The sequence below is a fragment of the Xyrauchen texanus genome, chromosome 19, assembly GCF_025860055.1.
Source record: "Xyrauchen texanus isolate HMW12.3.18 chromosome 19, RBS_HiC_50CHRs, whole genome shotgun sequence".
NCBI lineage: Eukaryota > Metazoa > Chordata > Actinopteri > Cypriniformes > Catostomidae > Xyrauchen > Xyrauchen texanus.
The window spans coordinates 18,544,458-18,564,206 of NC_068294.1; positions in this window are offsets into that span (position 1 = coordinate 18,544,458).

Here is a 19,749-nt window from a genome sequence, read left to right on the forward strand (position 1 = left end):
GGAAGGCTTCGTCCCCGAAAGCGAACCTCAGGAACTTCCTGTTCTGTGGCAGAATTCCAATATGGAAATATGCGTCCAAAATGTTGGATCTGAGACACGACCGACTTGACAGTTAGCATCTGGAACTTGAACCCCCTGACCGAGCGTTTCAAGCCCCGAAGATCTAGAATCGGACACAATCCCCCACCCTTCTTCGAACCAGTTAATATCTGCTGTAATAGCCTGACTCTTTCTCTGGAAGGGGAACATGTTCTATGGCCCCTTTGACCAAGAGATTTTGCAGTTCTTTCCACAGTAGACATGCCTGCTCCGGTTTTACGGTAGTGGGAACCACGCTGTTGAAACGTGGAGGGCGGCGAGCAAATTTAATTCTGTAGCCGCTTTCTACTGTTCTTAGAACCCACATAGAAATACCTGGCAGAAGTTTCCACGCTGCCAGGTTAGAATAGTCGAATACAACGACATCGAGGGCACGTGAACGCGCCAGGTATAAGGCTTCCTCCACGAACGAGCAAGCTCATCGTGGAGGTCATCAACGAAGGGAAGGGACTGATGAGGTGTTCCCTTCCCTTGGCCACCAGACAGAAATCTGTCCTCTAATTTGGAGCGTTTGGGGGTGTCTTGGTCACGTGGGCAGTCTAATTGAAGTCTGGCCACTGCACGAGTAACCTCATCGAGGAACTCTTCAGAAGATTTAGAATCGTGCTTTGAGTGCTCAGATGTGGAAATCTCGATAAAGTCGAAATCTGCTGACCCAAGAGAATCGAGGTCCCCCTCGTGAACTGAAGAGGCGCCGGAGCGCGCTTCAAGATCACGTGAAGGACCAGCCAGATCTGGGGAGAGAGCCAGCGAAATGGACGGATCCGTCTCTCGCACCTCAGCCAGATCCATACGAGAGCCCCATGAATGAAGTGTGGGTTCCGGCTCTCGGAAGCAAGCAAGGAGAGTGCGAAGCATCCTGACCGAAAGTAGGTCACAATGCGCGCACCAGCCCTGCCCCAATGCGAGAGTGCTCTTCTCCCAAACAAACAAAACAAAACTCATGCGTGTCCTTGTCAGTCATGTAACGTTGACAAGGAAACGCAACGTTTGCTCTGCTTCTCCGACATTTTCTCTCTTTTTATATATATATATATACAGTATATATATAGAAAGAGGGAAAGGAGAAAAGGTTCACTGCGCACTGCCTAACAAATTCTAAATCCTAGCAGAGGAAAGGATGTTTCTGACAGGCTTGTGAGACACACACACAGAGAATGCGCTGAAGAAAAGGATCTGACGACACACTGGTGGCGCGTCCATTTATAGCCCGGTCACAGGTGCATCCAATGATTACACCAACCAAGGCTATAAATTCCGGTCAATGTTTATTGACGTGTTACACACATATTTCAGCTGGTCACAAACATGAAGGATTGTTTCCAAAGTGCTTTTAGCAAGCGCAGCATCCTAGTGAAGCTTTTTGTAAAGGGAACTGTGACATGTTGCTACATTGCTCAGTTACCGTAAACAACTATACTCTGTAACAAACACCCATTAGTAACCAGTGATGTGTGTAATCAGATCACAGAGTAATTAGTTAGTACAATCTAATTACTTTTTTGTCTAAAAAGTAGGGAAATGCAATAAATTTTAAGTTCTTGTAATCTGATTACGTTTACTGACTTTCAGTTACTTTTAACTACTTTAGTGCATTAGTAGTGTTACACATACTTCTAAAATAGTAATAATTATTTAGAATACATGTAAAACATGTATTATTTTCATAAGTTTGGCCATTTGTGCCTTTGACTTTGGCTTATAGGTACAGAATTTTACTTCAACATACCTCCTATGTATGTCTTTTTATCATTCTCACATATAAGTAACATAAAGTAGTTCTACCCTCTTATAGCCACAAAAATATACTTTAAATGTTGTTAATAGTATAACTAAATGTATTCCATTCAACACATTTTGCCATTGTCCGATCATACCGCCCAGTCCTACTAAAAGCAGAGCCTGGAAAGCCAGAAAAACCTTAGTCTGTTTGGATATGTTGTCTGTATTCCTGTAATGTCAGGCTGTCCTGCTGCATCAATGCAACACTGCCTGTTTGTACAGAGCAGTCACTGCAAAGACACATATTTAATCTTTCTTAGCAAGTGATGTGAATGTAAATGTTCTTTACTGATCTTTACTGAGTAGTTTTCTCTTTCTGAGGTCAATATGTAGCCTATTTCTAAATATATGAGTGTGGGTGTGTGTATATCTTCACACAGAGATGTGTCTGTTTATGTTTTTTTTTTGCTTTACTCTTGGCTGCCTTTTGATTTGTGAGTTCTTAAGTACGGAGATTTTCAGGTGTCCGTCTAACTCTTGCTATCGGGGTATGAAGGTCTGGGATTTTCTGTGTTCTCTTGATGCCTGAAGTCCTTACTTGGGGGTTCTTTCTATGTTTCTGCTGCCCTACTTTGCAAAGCTCTGCTAAATGAGTAATGATACCCTCGTGTTCTGTAAGATTCTTCTTTAATTCGAGAAATCTCTAATTCATCCTATCCAGCATTGGGAGAAGGGAGAGATAAAAAAAGAGTAAGAGAAAGGTATGTGTGTATATGTGTGTGTAGTAAGCAGTGCTTTTACTAAGTCAAATGCTCCTCAGTGATAAGCACATGTTTAGCTGCAGGACTGTGTGGGGGCAGAGCAGCTCTGGTGCAATCCTGATAGCAAAAACACTTGAGGATGCATCTGTGTCTCAAGAGTTTATAAAATGTGTATGTTTATTTGCGAGGCAAAATAAGTGTCTCTGTAATGACGAGACTTGTCTTTTACTGACATCCCACTGTTGAAGATCATCTTCCAATCATTGACCTCACACAGACACAACATGTTGAACTTTGCAGTCAGTTGATGAGATAAACACCATAAGATTAGCAGCTATATTTAGATTATTTGTATTAACTTAAAGGGATAGTTCACCCAAAAAATCTTAATTCAGTAATTTTCTCACCCATGTGTTGTTATAACCCTATCAGCCAATCAGCTGACCGTAAATGATCTCTCTCTCCTCGTACCACCTTCCTCAGTTGGCCTTTATCCCTCTCTGAGGCTTAATTAGCCTGATAAGGGACCAGGTGTGTATAATCACGACCTGGCCCCGCCCTCCACCCTGTCACACCCTATATGACTCCTTTTTCTTAACAAAAAGGGAGAAACAGTGAAAAAATATTGTGCTCAGTGATGTCATACAATGGAATTTTATGGTGACTACCTCTTCCAGCTTAAAAAAAAAACATAAAAATATAATTCAGCAGTCTTATAAATAATAAAACTCTGATTACCATTGAAAATATACCTTTTATCTTGTTAAGATAAAAGGTTAGAACACGGTGTGAAAGTGGCTGCCTTTAGCCTCTATGTTTCGATTTGATTTATGAGTACTCCATTGAAAAAAATAAGGCTGGGCATAGAAATGCATCTTCGACTACACACTCTTCTGAAATGTTTAGTAAATTCTATTTTCTGTTTTGTATGCAGCTGTGTTGTGTTCTGTTATCACTGTGGCCGACCTGTTTTTAGATAAACAAAATAAATTTTCGCTTGAATGTCCCAATGTCGCGAGGGGGCTGTGTGAACTGTTGTTCTCATGCCCTATTATGAACGTGCATAGGAGATCAACAATCAGTGGCCATTTATATAGTACATATTTACATTAAATAATACATTCGATTTTGGTTTGTTTCTCACCAGACCTCATCACATGCTTTCATAACAATCATGAGTCTCATGAAATAATTTCTTCAAAATTATACTTATGCATTCTTTTGAAGCTTGAAGAGGTAGTCACCATAAACTGCCATTGTATGACAGATTTCCTCTGTGTTAGGAAAAAGACAGAAAGTCATATAGGGTTATAACAATGCTGGGTGAGTAAACAATGACTGAATTGTCATTTTTGGGTGAATTAATCTTTTAACATTCCTGAGTTCACCAGTGACGGAGCTAGGGATGACCGTGGCCACAATGGACCGAAGCCTGCCCACCCCACTAGCAATTGCTGTTTTAGTCATTTTTTGGCACAATTTAGTTCTTTAGAGGTGAAATCATCTCTGTACAAATGTACAAACTTAACATGTGCAAACACCAAGGTTGCCGCACCACTCCATCCCGGGTGTCACTGTATCCATTCAAAACAACCCCCCCACACACACACACATACATACAGTCCGACGATATAAAAATTGAGGTAATTGAGGATTGAGGTAAGCAGCTGTTGAAAGTTCTTCAGCTGAATTAGGTCTGTTCTTACTGGATTTCAAACCACTGCCCCCAGTGGCCAAAGCTGCATGTATTGTTGAATGCATGCCACATGTGAGCTCCAGTTTCAGGGTTAAATGTTCACAGAAGGGCAAGCAAAAAATTATTGTTTTTATTTGTAAATGATATAATGAGGTGAAGATGAATGCGTATTTATATGCCATATCTTAAACCCCAACCCTAAACCTAATCATTAGTAAAAATGTGTTTTTAGAGGGAGAATGCAACCAGCATGGATTTACTGGTGTCCCCACCAGGCTTCTTAACTAGCTTAACCAACAAGACACCCATTGTCAACCAGCTTCACCAGAAAGACCATGCTAGTTGACTAGCCTCACCAAATACATTTTTCTAGGTAAAAGCATTTCTACAGTATTCTGGTCCATCCTCACATACCAGCACAACATGTTACATTTTCTAAAATGCTTGTATAATTTCAAATGTGACCACGCCTTAAACCAGCCTAGACCAATGCATGCGGATCTAAGCTTGTCTTTTCAGCAGAGGAAATCTAAATATACAGTTTGAATGAATTTATGCATAAAGGAAGCACATTTCCACAGTAATGTATAGCTGTGTGATGTAAGACTCTGAAATATTGGTTTTCCTGTTTTATAGGGTTGAATTTTCAAATGAGGTAAAACACTTTATGTGTTACATACAAGTCGTTCAAGACACCTAAAAGTCCTCAAAGAAAGTTAACAATTCTAATGTTAAGTTCACAAAGTTGACCACACATTCCCATCCAGACTATTTTCCCTTTGGCCACATGGCCATGGCTCCGCAACTACTTATAAGAGTTCTAAAGTGCACATTTGAGCCTGTTTGTAACCCGCACACACACACACAAGACGAGACAGTCACAATGTCGGAGGAAAAACTGCTTTAATAAAAATAAAGCAGGCAAAAGTACATAACGGTAAATCCAGAGGGAGAATCGTCGAGGGAAGCGTAGGGTCAAAAGCCGGGGTAATCAGAATATAGTAGCGGGAAGGACTAAACAGGGGAGCTAGGGGAACAAGAGAGCTGGCAAGCTAAGGGGTAACGAATCACAGGGGGGTCAAAACTAGACGAGACTAGCGGGGGGCAAAGACACGGGAATCTAAATACAATAACCAACACCCGTGAAACGGATGTGCTGTGGTATTTATAGGGGAAGGTGCAGGTGTAAACAATGAAAGGTGATGAGACGAGTGCAGGTGAAACTAATGTGCAGGAGGATTGGAAGCGCGTGAGAAACTCGAGGAAGGGAGATAACCTACGAGCATGTGAGTGAGTAGGAGCAAAGTGGGCGTGAGGGCTCGAGCGAGCAAAAAGAGCGTGAAAAGCTCGAGGGGGCAGAGTGAGGGAGTGTGCGTGTGTGTGCTAGACGATGCGGGGAGAAGCAGAGGAGCGGGGTTCGTGACACTGTTAGGATAATATCCTGTCATGTTTGGTGATCTGTTTATGCACATTCTACATTCATCAAGGGAAACTGTCCTGCACTGCAGTAGGGCTGTGGAGAATGAAAAACTGATGTTCTAGTCACACACATACAACCATATATTCTTACACATTTCCTTGTCAAAGTTTCACTGGTCCCAAATTCATTCCTCTTCTGCCTTGAGTGAATTCTTATCTCAAGAGACTTGGGTGACTCTCTTGGCACATTTTTTACAAGGCTCCATGTTTCACAGTGATGGTTTGACAGCCAATTTCAAAGCCTGTAAATCCCCAGAATGCCATTTGCCTGGTGCTTTGAGTGGGCATGAAGCATCTGTACGCAGACAAACAGCCAAACAGACACTACAGCCCAAGGAGGGAGAGAATGAAGGAAAGATGAGGGATTGAGAGACTCTGTTGGCGCTAAAGGGATAAAGGGGTTATGGGGGCAACACATCACTCCCCCAACTCTTTCTGACAGCTCATGCACCAAAGGGATGTGGAGCAAGATTTGGAGGGTGCCCCATTTTAACACCCCCACAGAGCCCTAACCCTTGGTATGTGCATATATACACACACACACACTTGTGCACACACTCAGGGGAACACTCCTACTCATCCTCAGATCAGAAAAGCAGAGAGAAGAAAGAATAGAATGAAAGAGGGAAACAAAAAGGCTGGAATCATTCTAGATGTTTTCATTCTGTTCATCATTCTGTCAGAAAGTTTGGAAAGGTTTGCCTCTCTGATCCCAGAACAGTGACTGTTAATCTAAAGTTGCAAGAGTGCATTGAAAAAGTACAATGGACCATATTATCAAAATGGTAAACTTTCCCTTTTCGGCAGTTTGGTTCAGTATAACTGGCATAACTGGCCCATATCTGTGCTGAACTATGTCTCCACACAAAATAGTGGCAGTACTGGGCATTTTGTGAAGAATGACTGTATTAATAATGTCACCTCTGGGGTCTTCCTTTCTCCAGAGAGTGTTGGTCAGTTTTAAGGTCAGTGGTTCCTCAAAGGGGTTCACAATAAAAATAGAAAAATTGCCTTTTTGTGGATATATTGTTTATTTGTAAAGTCTGTGACCTGGACCGAAGGGTTTTGAGTGTGTGCATGTGTGTGTCAAAGACAGTGACCTGAGGGCTGCACCCATCTGTCAGTCAGTGGCGTGTGAGTCAGAGCCTTTTTAATGATGAGGGAAGAGGGCCTTAAGAGCCGTGGAAATGTTGCATTTTAATGGGTGAACTCTTTTTGTTGATTTGGGCTTGGGTTCTCTGGGCATGAGCATAATGATGTGAAATCCATTTAAAAGCTGGAAATAAGTGGTGCTTAAGAAGTTCAGATGGCTAAGCCCCACACACACACACCCACACATAAAGTACATGTATACACACACGTAGATGCACACACAACATTTAACAGTCTTAAAGACAGTTTTCAGCCAAATAAAGGCTTAGCACAAGCTCACAGCTTCAGAGAGCTTGTGTGAACCAAACAAGGGCAACACATGGACCTGTATGACTGAGTAACATGTTATAACTCCTCGTACCCTGTCGTTAACAAGAATCTTACTGGGTCCCATTTGGTAGCATAGCAGTTAGCATGGCAATTCTTATAAATTATTTCAGTCAGACAAACCTCATGCTACTGCACTCTCTGGTTTCTATGGCTAACATGCCAATGCATGCACAATTTAACCCATTCAGTCATGCCTGCTAAGCAGTGTCGTTGTAAGTTACACATTCTCTAAATAAAGGCTCATCCGGGAAATGTTCATGGAAGAAACACAGTGGAACACACCACATAGACACATATACACTTAATCCATAACTGAGAACATTTCAGCAACTGAAATATATATATATATAAAAAAAAAAACATCAGAAAATGCTGAAAAGATTTTTTAAAAACAGTTATGCTTGTTATTATGTATGAAATTATGAGATAACATCAACATATTTGATTGGAAAACACTTACAAATCACTTACAATGAGAAAAAAGTAACAATTAAAATGTACCTAGTGTCAGTAAGTATAACAATGTAGGTCATAACAATGCTGCACTATTACTTCAGACTTTTTAAAATGTGTTAACTCCAAAAACAATCAAGAGAACATAATGTCATAAGTATGTTAACATACTACTGTGAAATCATCTCTGGTAAACAAACTGCCAGCTGTTGACAGATTACCTTGGGGACAACAGAACTGCACAATACGTTTCAGTTTTTAGTTGTTTTATTTTCGTTTCTTATGTATTTATTCATTAAGACGCATTTGGTACAAACAATGGGATTCTTCAAAATGATTTGTTCTCTAAATGTAGAAATCAATTATGTTAATTAATAAATTAATTACTTTATATTAATGTTGGACTTTGATACATGTAATACCCAATAAATACTGTAATTGATATAACAGCTGTTTCTTTCATCAGAATGATAACTGGTATTTTAGTCTCACGGTTAGCCTTTACATCCATGGGGAATGGACTGGAATTACTTATTTTATTCTTGACAATATCAAGGCAAATAAAAGCATGCTACAAACTGTGCATGCTAATCCAGGGAAAGGAATCAAACATATGAATAATATGTCACAACGTATTAAGTTCTGTACCCTAAAGGCTAACATTGCAGCACATCTTAAGAGCATATGGCATGGTACTTAAGGTTTTATTAAACTAAGCAAACACAATTGGTGAGCAAATTATTAAGGGAATGGTTCTTATTTTAATTGATCATAGCCCCAAAGGGAGATTGTTTTTGTCCAAAACCTGTTTTGGTTCCAGACCTATTTTATTTTTTCCCATTCATTATTTTCCATAATGATTTAATAAGATCCTTCGTATATAAAAGTCATTACGAAACCAACTAGCTCCAAGGTAAACGCCATAACAAATGTTTGAAAAAAGTATTTTAAAATCAGCCAAAAAGTGTACCTATTGTCTTTCATGAGGTCATGTACTACACTACCATACATGTTGTAATTGATTTAAAACAAAAGGACAAATATAAAACTATTGACTTGAAGTTGATGATCAACAGAACGAACAGAATGGTTAAATGTTATTGCAAAATAAGCAGGTGTATGCAAATGTACAAGTAGTTAGAAAGAGAATGGAGACCAACTAAATTGCGTCTTCATGGAAGTTGGTGGTCACTGTTGGGATGGTTTGCAACACTTTGTTGGACATGATTATCTGATCTCTTCGGGATTCATGGGTAACGTAGTTCTTCACCAGGATGTCTGCAATTAAACATATATATATATATATATATATATATATATATATATATATTATATATATATATTTATATTTATATTAAATAAATAACACAGACTGATGGCTTCAATAAAATCATATACCAAAGATGAACAAACTCAGAGCTTAAGATATCATTAAAAATGAGTAAATGAATGGGATTTTTACTTCCGGAACACGTCTGTTGCACTCTATTACATGAATCTCAGGAATCCTTCATGGAATCCTTCAATGAAGTTTTTTTTAATTTTTTTATTTTTTGTATAATGACCACTGTCTGACCATTGTCCCAGGCAACCTTCTGTTTCATGTCTCTTGCGTAACTCTGCAGTCTGATTTTACATAATATAATTATTTAATAAATTTTTCGTGTAGATTTATTTATTTGGTAAATAGCCAAGCAATATAATCTACAATGGCCAACTGAATAACAGCAAGGGATTTTTGCAAACTGTTTTGGAGCAAAATAGTACAAATCAGGCCTATCTGATAACAATTGGAGTTATCAGCTGTGCTGTAATGAACTGGCCATGGAGACAGTGTTAGGAAGTTTATTAGAACAAGCAAACAATCAAAATCAGCAGGCAAATAGAGGTAGTTGTTATGCAGGCGGTATAATTCAATAAACCAAAGAGACAGTCCAACAAGGCAAATAATACAAAGGGGTCCAATATATCCTTGGCAGCTACCCATGATCTCTGCTCTGGTTCGTAACCCTCCCAGTCCACCAAGTACTGCATCTGGCTCCCTCGTCGTCTTGAGTCCATGATCTCTCTTACCATATATGCTGGGGCTCCATCTACCTCCAATGGAGGTGGAGGCTCAGAATCCATGGTTCCAGAGCCAAACGCTTTGTGGACGGGTTTCAGAAAGGACGCATAGAAGGAAGGAGAGATAATTAGCAGGAAGCTCTAAACGGTAAGTAACATCTCTGTTACTTATGCAACCTCCGTTCCCTGATGGAGGGAACGAGACGTTGTGTTGATGTAGTGACACTAGGGGTCTCTCTTGAGAGCCTCGTTTACCTCATATTTTTAAGAAAAGGCCAATGAGAATTGGCAAACAGAATTTGCATGCCCCTCCCCTGGACATACGGGTATAAAAGGAGGGCAGCATGCGTTTCTCTCTCTATGGTTTCTCTCCATAGAGTGTTAAATGCGGCTGGGGCCATCCAATGCTATAACACGCATCGGGGAAGGCGTTCTTTTCCTATCCTATTCTTTCTGGGGGAAAATACCACATCCTGCCCAGCAGGGGAGGTTAACAAGTGGCAAAAAATTGTCACATGGTTTTACCAGCCACATATGGAGGTGGTGTGGTTGTAGGCCTGTCTCGACGGGGAGGAGCTCTACAAACACAGAGACTGGGGGCAGAGGGAACTATGTCCAAGGGAGACACGGGTCCGCTGACAGGGGAACCATACCGCAGAAAATATATCACAGGAGATTATAAGAATAATCAGGACCTGTGGAACATCTGTGCCATGACAGGCAAGTCGGGAACCCAGGAATCAATCATCTAGCCGTGAGGGCTGAGGGGAGGACAGAGGGTTCCAATCCAGGGCAAGCATAGTGGACAGCTTGGTGTTGGCCTCAGACTGGGCTGGCACACTCGAAGGCGCTAGCCCAGTCGAGTCCTCAGCGCCGGCGTCCGCCAAGACCCTCTTCAATGCAGGGGCGAAACTCACATCCAGCTTGTGGGCTCCGAAAGAGACATCAGACTGACCATAAGGCAAGCCTGTCTCATCTTGGGACCGGACGGGGTAGACGAGCGTGCTGGGGAACGGGTTGTCCACGGGAATTTTCCTGGCGAAACCGCGCCGGTTAAATTCCCAAAATCTATACCCATGGGTAAAAGGCGAAACGTGGGGTGGGCGGCTAGTATGGCTTTCCCCCAGAAGAAGGAACTCTGTAACCGCAACGTTGCCATGATCATGTTCTCGCAGTGAGAACATAAACCATCCACAAAAGGTGCCTCGGTGTGATTTTACTCAGCTCGCTAAAAATAAAACCGCTCGACTCCGTATAGAAAATCTGTCTGAACAGATACACACTGCCCTCCTTTTATACCCCTATGTCCGGGGGAGGGGCATGCAAAATCTGTTCCCCAATTCTTATTGGCCTTATCTCAAAGATAAAAGGTAACTGAGGCTCTCAAGAGAGACCCCTAGTGTCACTACATTACATTACATTACATACACTACATTACATACACAAGGGAAACTGGGATTATTTGACGATAATTCTGAAAGGACCCACATACCTTGGACTGAGCTTCCTGCTGGGTTGCTGCAACTTGAGATCCCATGTAGACAGCCAAACCCTCTGTCCCAGCTGATAGTTGGGATGGGGACATCTCCGCCAGTCAGCCTGGAAGCGTTGAGCTCGGACGGCTTGCTGTAACTGGACATGTGTGCTGTCCAACACCTTCTTGCTTCGCCTAATCCAACCGTAGAAGGATCTCCTGACCAAGGGAACATCGGAGGTTGGTAGCCCAGCACATATTAGAAGGGTGAAAGACCCGTAGAGGTATGAGTGAGGAAGTTCTGTGCATATTCAGCCCAGGGCCGGAAATTGCTCCATTTCTCCCATTCATGGCTACAATAGCTTCAATGTTATCTGCCAATTTCTTGATTTAGACGTTCCACCTGTCCATTAGGTAGTGGTGGTTCATGCTGTTGTGTTTGTTGTATCTCCTCCATTATGTCCCAGCTAATCAGTTCTATGATGACAGATGGTCGCAGGACGGGCCCAGGTTGAGGTTGGAGGTGAGGTGGATCATGGCTACGTGAAAGAGCATCTGCCTTGCTGTTCTTGCTGCCATGGCGTTAAGTGACTGTGAAATTGAACCTGGTGAAGAACAGTGACCATTGGGCTTGCCGTGGATTCGATCTCTTTGCTGCCTAGATATATTCAATATTCTTGTGATCGGTGATAACTTAGAATGGGTGGACTGCTCCATCTAACAAGTGACACCATTCATTGAGTACCGCTTTCATGGAAATTTACCAAGACCAGCTGAACAACCTACAAACTGCCAACGAATTTTTGACACAATACATTCACTCACTGCCAGCTGCTCATGCTAAACTGGTAAGCTTTACTCTCCCTGATAAGTTTGAAGGTTCTGCTGAAAAATGCTGTTTTTTGTGCGACAATCCAAGGTTTTCAGCTTGAATCTTTTGATCAAGATGCCAGGAAATATCACCATGGCCATCAAGATTGATAACCTGCTTCAGAATGCTTTATGGCCTCAGTTACATTTCAGTCTCAGTACAGGCCCAGACATCCACTATATCACCTGAACCCATGCATGTTGCTCACACTAGTAATTCTATAGACGAACGCCAACGACGACGCAACGAAAACATTTGCCTTTACTGTGGTTCACAAAGTCATCTCAATGCTGTATGCCCATCAAGGTTAAGGAAGCATGTGAGTACTATGAACATTAACTCACCCACCTCACATAAGTTTCTCTTGCCTATAGAAATCTCCATTCGTGATCATGTAAGATGTGTTACAGCTTTAGTGGATTCTAGAGCTGCTGTTAATCTCATTAATCAAGTGATTGTACAAGAACTCAACATACCCAAAATTTGATGCTTTCCTAAGCTTTACATCACCACTGTGGACAACGCACCTATTGGTACTGGCATAACTCAGATTGTTACGATAACCATCAAGATTTCACTTTCATGTTGAAAATATATCACTGTATGTCATCAACTCACCCAGTCACACTCTTATCCTGAGTCATACCTGGCTGGCCATCCACAACCCATTGATATTCTGGAACCAAGGTGAGACCAAGGTCAAGTTTCTTTCACAAACATTGTCTCCATGTTAATGTTTCCAGGCCTAGCTTTATCACCAGTATAGAGCCCTAAATCACAGAAGGAGACCACGATTCCCAAGGAGAATGCAGAGTTCAGTGAAGTGTTTAGCAATATTAAAGCTTCACATCTTCCTCCTCATCATCCATGGGACTGTGCCATTAAGCTTCTATCCAATACAGCTCCACCGAGAAGCAAGGCCTATGCATTGTCACGCCCCGAGACCCTCGCCATGGAGAATTACATTGAGGAAGCCCTTGCCTCCAGTTACATCCATCCCTCCACCTCCCCAACTGCTGCAGGATTTTTTTTCATAGAAAAGGATGGAGGTCTACGTCCCTGTTTGACTATGGAGGCCTGAACTCTGTCACTATAAAATATCGTTACCCATTGCCACTTATCTCCTCAGCCTTGACCAACTCTGTGAAGCCAAGATCTATACCAAACTGGATCTTCGGAGTGCTTATAACCTTGTCAGGATCCGAGAAGGGGATGAGTGGAAGAGTACATTCATCACCACCAAGGGCACTATGAATATTTGGTCATGCTGTATGGACTTGTCGGTTTCCAGTCTTTCATCAATTAAATATTCAGAGACTTACTGAATCATTGTGTGGTGGCTTACATTGATGACATCCTCATCTACTCTCAAAACGTGGAACAACATATCCAGCAGGTCAAGACAGTCTTGTCACATCTCCAGGAACATCAACTATTCGTCAAGGCAGAGAAATGTGAGTTCCATACCTCCCATACCACCTTCCTGGTTTACAACATCAGCCATCAAGGAGCAGAGATGGATGTCTCAAAGGTAACAGCTGTCACCGAATGGCCTCGACCTACTAAACTCAAGGAACTATAGCGGTTCCTGGGCTTTGCCAACTTCTATCGCCGTTTCAGTAGAAACTACAGTACCATTGCAACACCACTCATGTTATTGCTCAAGGGGAAAGCCAAGCAAAGTGCTATGGAATGAAGCATACCAGGCCTCAAGTCAAGCTTCATGATCGCTCTAATACTTAAACATCCTGACCCCAATCTTCCCTTCATTGTTGAGGTAGATGCTTCATATTGTGGGATTGGAGCAGTCCTGTCACAACGTCATGGATCACCTGGCAAGCTTTACCCTTGTGGCTTCTTCTCCAGGAAGTTGAACTCGGCTGAACGTAACTATGATGTGGGGAATAAGGAGGTAACCACTTAATACCTCACACTGGTGCATGAATGTGGCCTGGAGCTGTGAAACGTCCGTGTTAGGTAAAGTATTCTGTTATGAACTGGCCATGGAGATGGTGTTAGGATCCTTTTGCTGGAAGTTTATTAAAAACAAGCAAACAAACCAAATCAGCAGGCAAATAGAGGTAGTCATTATGCAGGCGGTATAATCCAATAAACAAAAAAGACAGTCCAACAAGGCAAACAAAACTAAGGGGTGTCCAAAAAGTAGTAAATCCAGGAAAACAGGCAATGGTGATAAAATGCAAACAATCAGCAATTGCAATGGAATAACGCTTGGTAAAGCAGGGTGAACTGGCAATACTTTGCAATGTGACAGTGGAAACAGCATGGTATTTATATAGTTCAACAGGAAGTAACCAATGAAGAAACGGTACAGAGTTAGTATTTGGGAGAGGGCTCCCTCTGGTGGTTGATAGGAGGGGTAACATCTCTATTAGATATGCACCAAAACTATTATTATTTCTGATTATATTTGATGCAGCATGATGAGGGTCTATGATCAGATATTCCAGTAGACTTTCACCTGTTATTATCATTAAAGTTTGTGGTTAAGCAGTTCTGTTTGTTGAATTCTAAGAGGAGATTCTCAAACCTGCTGTTAAACCTACGTACTTTCCATACATCAAAACAAAACTACATGTATTTCCAAGATCTCCACTCACCCTCTGAATGGTTTAGAGCCCTGAAACATGGACAAATTCAGTGTGATGCTCACTTTTCTTAGTGTCAGACAAATTAAGAATTCATATGAGTTTGATTGTGCCTTCTTTTGGGAGGAGACACTTTCATGCTCTCTCCCCAATTTTTAATTGGTGGCAGAAAAGAATAAAGGAAATGGAGGGAGAGAGGCATGTTGATCGGAGGACCCTTCCCTGTGATCTGAACAATTGTAATTGTGTTGGACTTTTAGCTGGGAGTTCTGAAGAGACAGCTTCAGTTCAATTGCTGCTGTCAAAGTGTCAAGCCTCATCCCTAGTGAACAGGCATTTCCCTTGGCTTGTGCGCTCTCTCTTTTTCCATTTCTTCCTGCTCCTCTTTTCTGTCATTCTCTGTTGCTCACTCTGTCTGTCTGTCTGTCTGTTTCTCTTTTTCTCCAACATTTGTTTCATACTGTGCATTATTTCATATCCTGTGGCTAATGTTGTGCCTCATTTGAGGTGTGACTGCATTAGCATCTGGGCTTTCTCTCTCCCTTTCGCTCCCTCTCATCAGAACACTAAAATATGCAACTTTTTTATTAGCTCCCAAATGTGCAGCAAATAAACAAAGATTTTCTTCCAATGCTTTTCAGTTACATTTGAGTTTCAATAGGCTTTTTATTATGCAGATATGTAGCTTTGCACCAAAATCAAAACACAAGCTCTAAAGGGGAAACTGCCAAGAGCAAGACTTATTTGATAAGATTCATTGATGGCTTTAGAGCCCTCCAAATTTTCAGAATTTAACAGAATTCCAAATTAGACTTGGAACTTCTAAACCGGATGAATAGGTTTAGATAGAAAATAATAATTTAGTTGTAAAGAAACAGGGTTCACTTTCTGTTGCACAAATTTAGTAACTGTAGAGGAATTTGAAGAATGTTTTCACAGTGTTGTACAAAGTCATCGCTGTGTGAAACATGAAGCCACCACATTTGGCTAAATGAGCAGTGACCCCTCAAAAGAGACACATTCTGGGCATTCTCTTCAGTGTTGGACTTGAACCTCTAAACTTTTGAAGGTTTTTGAAGGGCACTGTATTTTGCTTTGGATAAAAGCATCTTGCAGATGCATCAATATATATATATATATATATAAGTATAAACTAAAGTGTATCTGTTAGGATATACTGACTTTATTTTTGAAATTACATATGTTAGCCTGCAGGTGTTGGCAAACAATATATTTTGTATGTAATGTGAGCTAGTTGGTGACATAAAGTGAATCCATTAGTCATTGTTTACATAGAACAGCGCTTGGTGATCGCTGTATTACAAATACATTACCAAAGCTAGGAAATAACTTTAAACGGACAACTGCAGGATTAAGGCTCATGCTGAGAGACACAACAGACTGATTTATTACAGAACTCATGCGCTTACCTTTTATCGGAGTTACTACATTGGATACATACTGTTTAAAATGGCGGAGGACATTGCTGTTTCTATAGTGAATGACTCATGCACACTGGCTACCATGAAATAGAGTGGTTTTTCCCATTTTTTTTAAAATTTACTTATATAAGCAATATCACATTTGCAATCCTGTTATATGGCCCTACATCAGCACTGCTGTAATTACCTATGGCATTTTACAGCAACGGCATATATATACATATATACATATATATATACAGTGAGACAAGTATACAAACAAACAACTGAGGCAAAACAATTTAATGCTAGACAAAGAGGGTTGATTGGCTGACTTACTAAAAGTCAAGGGCCTTTTAGCTTGCGCCATGGAGTATGCAAACAAATTAACCAACAGGTTACATGTACAAGGAATTTTCAGCTTGTAATGTTTACTGGGAAAAAGCATGTTAGTATGCTGGTGTTCCCAACAGACTTTCACAAGAAAGACCATGCAGGTTGATCATTTACGTTCATGCATGTGGCAGACACTTTAATCTAAAGAAATATGTGGTGCATGCAAGGTATACATTTGACATTTTTGGTGTGTTCTTGGGAATTAGTCACCATGCTCTACCAGTTTAGCCACAGGAACACTTGCTTAGCAATGCTAGTCCACCAGTTAGACCAGCACCAAATCAACAATAACAAGCATAAACCAGTCTGGGCCTGCATGGGAAAATTCCTGTTGATCTAAGCTGGTCTTTTCGGCAGCGATTGCATGATGAAAATAAATCTACATCTTGTTTACAGACTCTTTCTTTGCCAGAGCAACAGAACAGAATCCCACGAATCACCCTCTAGTTCTGAGACTGTGCTATTCACTGAAGCTGAGCTCAGTGCTGTTTTCCCATATGCCCTCAGGGATGATCCGGACTTGGCTCCTCTGATTCCCATGATCGTCATGGATGTGGCCACCCTAAATCCAAGATGAGCCTCAGACACATACTGTCTGGAAGAAGACACAAACTGTGGCCCAGACAAGCAGAATTGAGCACTTCAGAAATCCTGACACAAATACTCAACAAGCTTCCAGATCAACACACAGTCGTGTTTAGTGCCTGATCTGAAAATAAGGGATTTAAAGTAATATTTTATGTAAAAATGTAATTTCAGTTCCAAATGTGTGTGTAGTTTACATTGAATAGGGTCCAATAAGTGTCCAAGCTTAAAAAAAATATGCAAAAGCATCATACAAGGGATCCATACTGTATGACTTCTGTGCTATTTTTCAAGACTTCTGAAGTTATAATATAGTTTGGGCAGGGCTGGACTGGTAATCTGGCATAACGGGCATTTTCCTGGTGGGCCGAAGCACTTTGGGGCCGATCAGGGCAGACTGGCAATCGGGAGAAACAAGCGGTATGGTAGATCGGCCTCTAAACGGGCCGAATAGGCCGCGATAAGCTAAAAGGCTTTGGATGAGAAATTGTACTCATTGAAAAGTTCACAAGATTTCATATGAGATGTCGGTTCGAGAATGAATCACTCTTTTGAGTAAAGTCTTTTGAGTTGGAATCAGTTGAATCAAATGAGATGGACATTGCTATTTCTCTCATGAACTCTCATGAATGCACCAAGTAGAGATAGGGTGATCGTCAAGATTTTCAGTGAATAATGAATTTAAATGTTGTTCTGTTTCTCACCCAGAGCTATCCTAATACTTTACAATGCTTGGTATTCAGTGCAAGAGTCATGACTGCCACTTTTATTATAATTTTATGATAATTTTGCACCCTTTTTGAAACTTGAGAGCTGCAGTCTCCATTCATTGTAAACACACGGGAAAGAGTGACCTTTAATGTTCCATGGAAAAAAATGCCATGCAGATTTGTAACAACTGTTCCTTTAACATGCAGTGACTCCCTTAATAAAGAACACATTTATCAGTATGAATCTTACATTTTAATTATCATTAGAAATTGTGTTTATTTTTTAAACTGCATTTGTCTTGCTATAGAAGTAAATAAGTTGTCTGTGTTTGTTTTTGTGGTCAAGCTCAGGTGGCTGATCATTTAGAAGCAGGTAACTAAAGCAGACATGGGGCAGTCGGGGGCACCAGAGATGCACTAATGTTTTCAGACAGCTGGGTGAGGGCTGGCCAGCCAGACTACATCCCCAGGGTGGGCCAGGACAGAAAAAGTGCTGGACTGGGACAAATAAACCCACATTAAAACATATAAATTAGACAGATAAATCATTATTATTATTATGTAATCACTCATGCTCATGTAATTATATTTTCATCAGCCTGACTGTATGGTACTTCCCAAGCCACAGAAAAGCACAGTGGTGTGTGTGTGTGTGTGTGTGTGTGTGTGTGTGTGTGTGTGTGTGTATTTATCACTTTGTGGGGACCAAATGTCCCCATAAGGATAGTAAAACCCGAAATTTTTGACCTTGTGGGGACATTTTGTCGGTCCACATGAGGAAAACAGCTTATAAATCATACTAAATTATGTTTTTTGAAAATGTAAAAATGCAGAAAGTTTTCTGTGAGGGTTAGGTTTAGGGGTAGGGTTAGGTTTAGGGGATAGAATATAAAGTTTGTACAGTATAAAAACCATTATGTCTATGGAAAGTCCCCATAAAACATGGAAACACAACGTGTGTGTGTGTGTGTGTGCGTTTTCGCTCTTCCATGACAATAAGAATCTCTGTACTGATATCTATTCTCATTCTCCAGAGGTCATCCACATAGTAATATAATTTCTTCATCTGACATTTAATCCATGCAAACAAATAACCTGAGTGGTTGAATCTATCCCTACATGTCTTCATGTGCATGTCCCACTAAAACACACAGACACAAACACACATGACATATTACCCACATCTGAAATGAGTCCTGGGAGGCACTAATGAACCTTGATAAACACAAACCTTATTTATCATCTCCCTCACATTCTATCTGTGGGGAGAATTAATCCATGCACACATAGAGACACACACACAATGTCCACAAAGCTCACAAAGAATCTGCATTTATTCCAGGGCAGTATCATTAGAAGGTTGATGTTGTAGGATTTTATTACATGCTGGGTGGAATGGATGCCTGTAGCATGTGTTTATATCATATATGGACTATTCAGTCTATAGGGAGAGGATGATACATCTGTCACAAAGATAAATCTGTGTCCATTAATATGTGTGACTTGGGGATGTATGAATTGTTTGTTTTCTTTTTCTTCATAGATTGAGCACACCTAATGGTAGGCAATCACGTCTTCATAAGCCTTGAAAGATTCCCATTGCAAATATGAAGATGCAAACCCTGCGTAGGCTATCAAAACAAGAGCATTTTAATGAAGATTTATAGTGCTTTACTTTGCAGTCGACAGAAGGCAATGCACTACATAATCTTAAGAAACTGATCTCAAGAGGCCCATGTATAGTCGGAAATGGTTTCAAAGAACTTTACTTTTAATGCATCACTGAACTTCATTAGCTTGTAATGTGGAGCCGAAGTATACCCAGATATTTGATGATCTATGTTTTTAAACAGCCTTTGAAAACACATTGCCCCAAATACTAAATATGGAAAACAATTATTTGGATAAGCCGAGCTCCAGCTTTTAG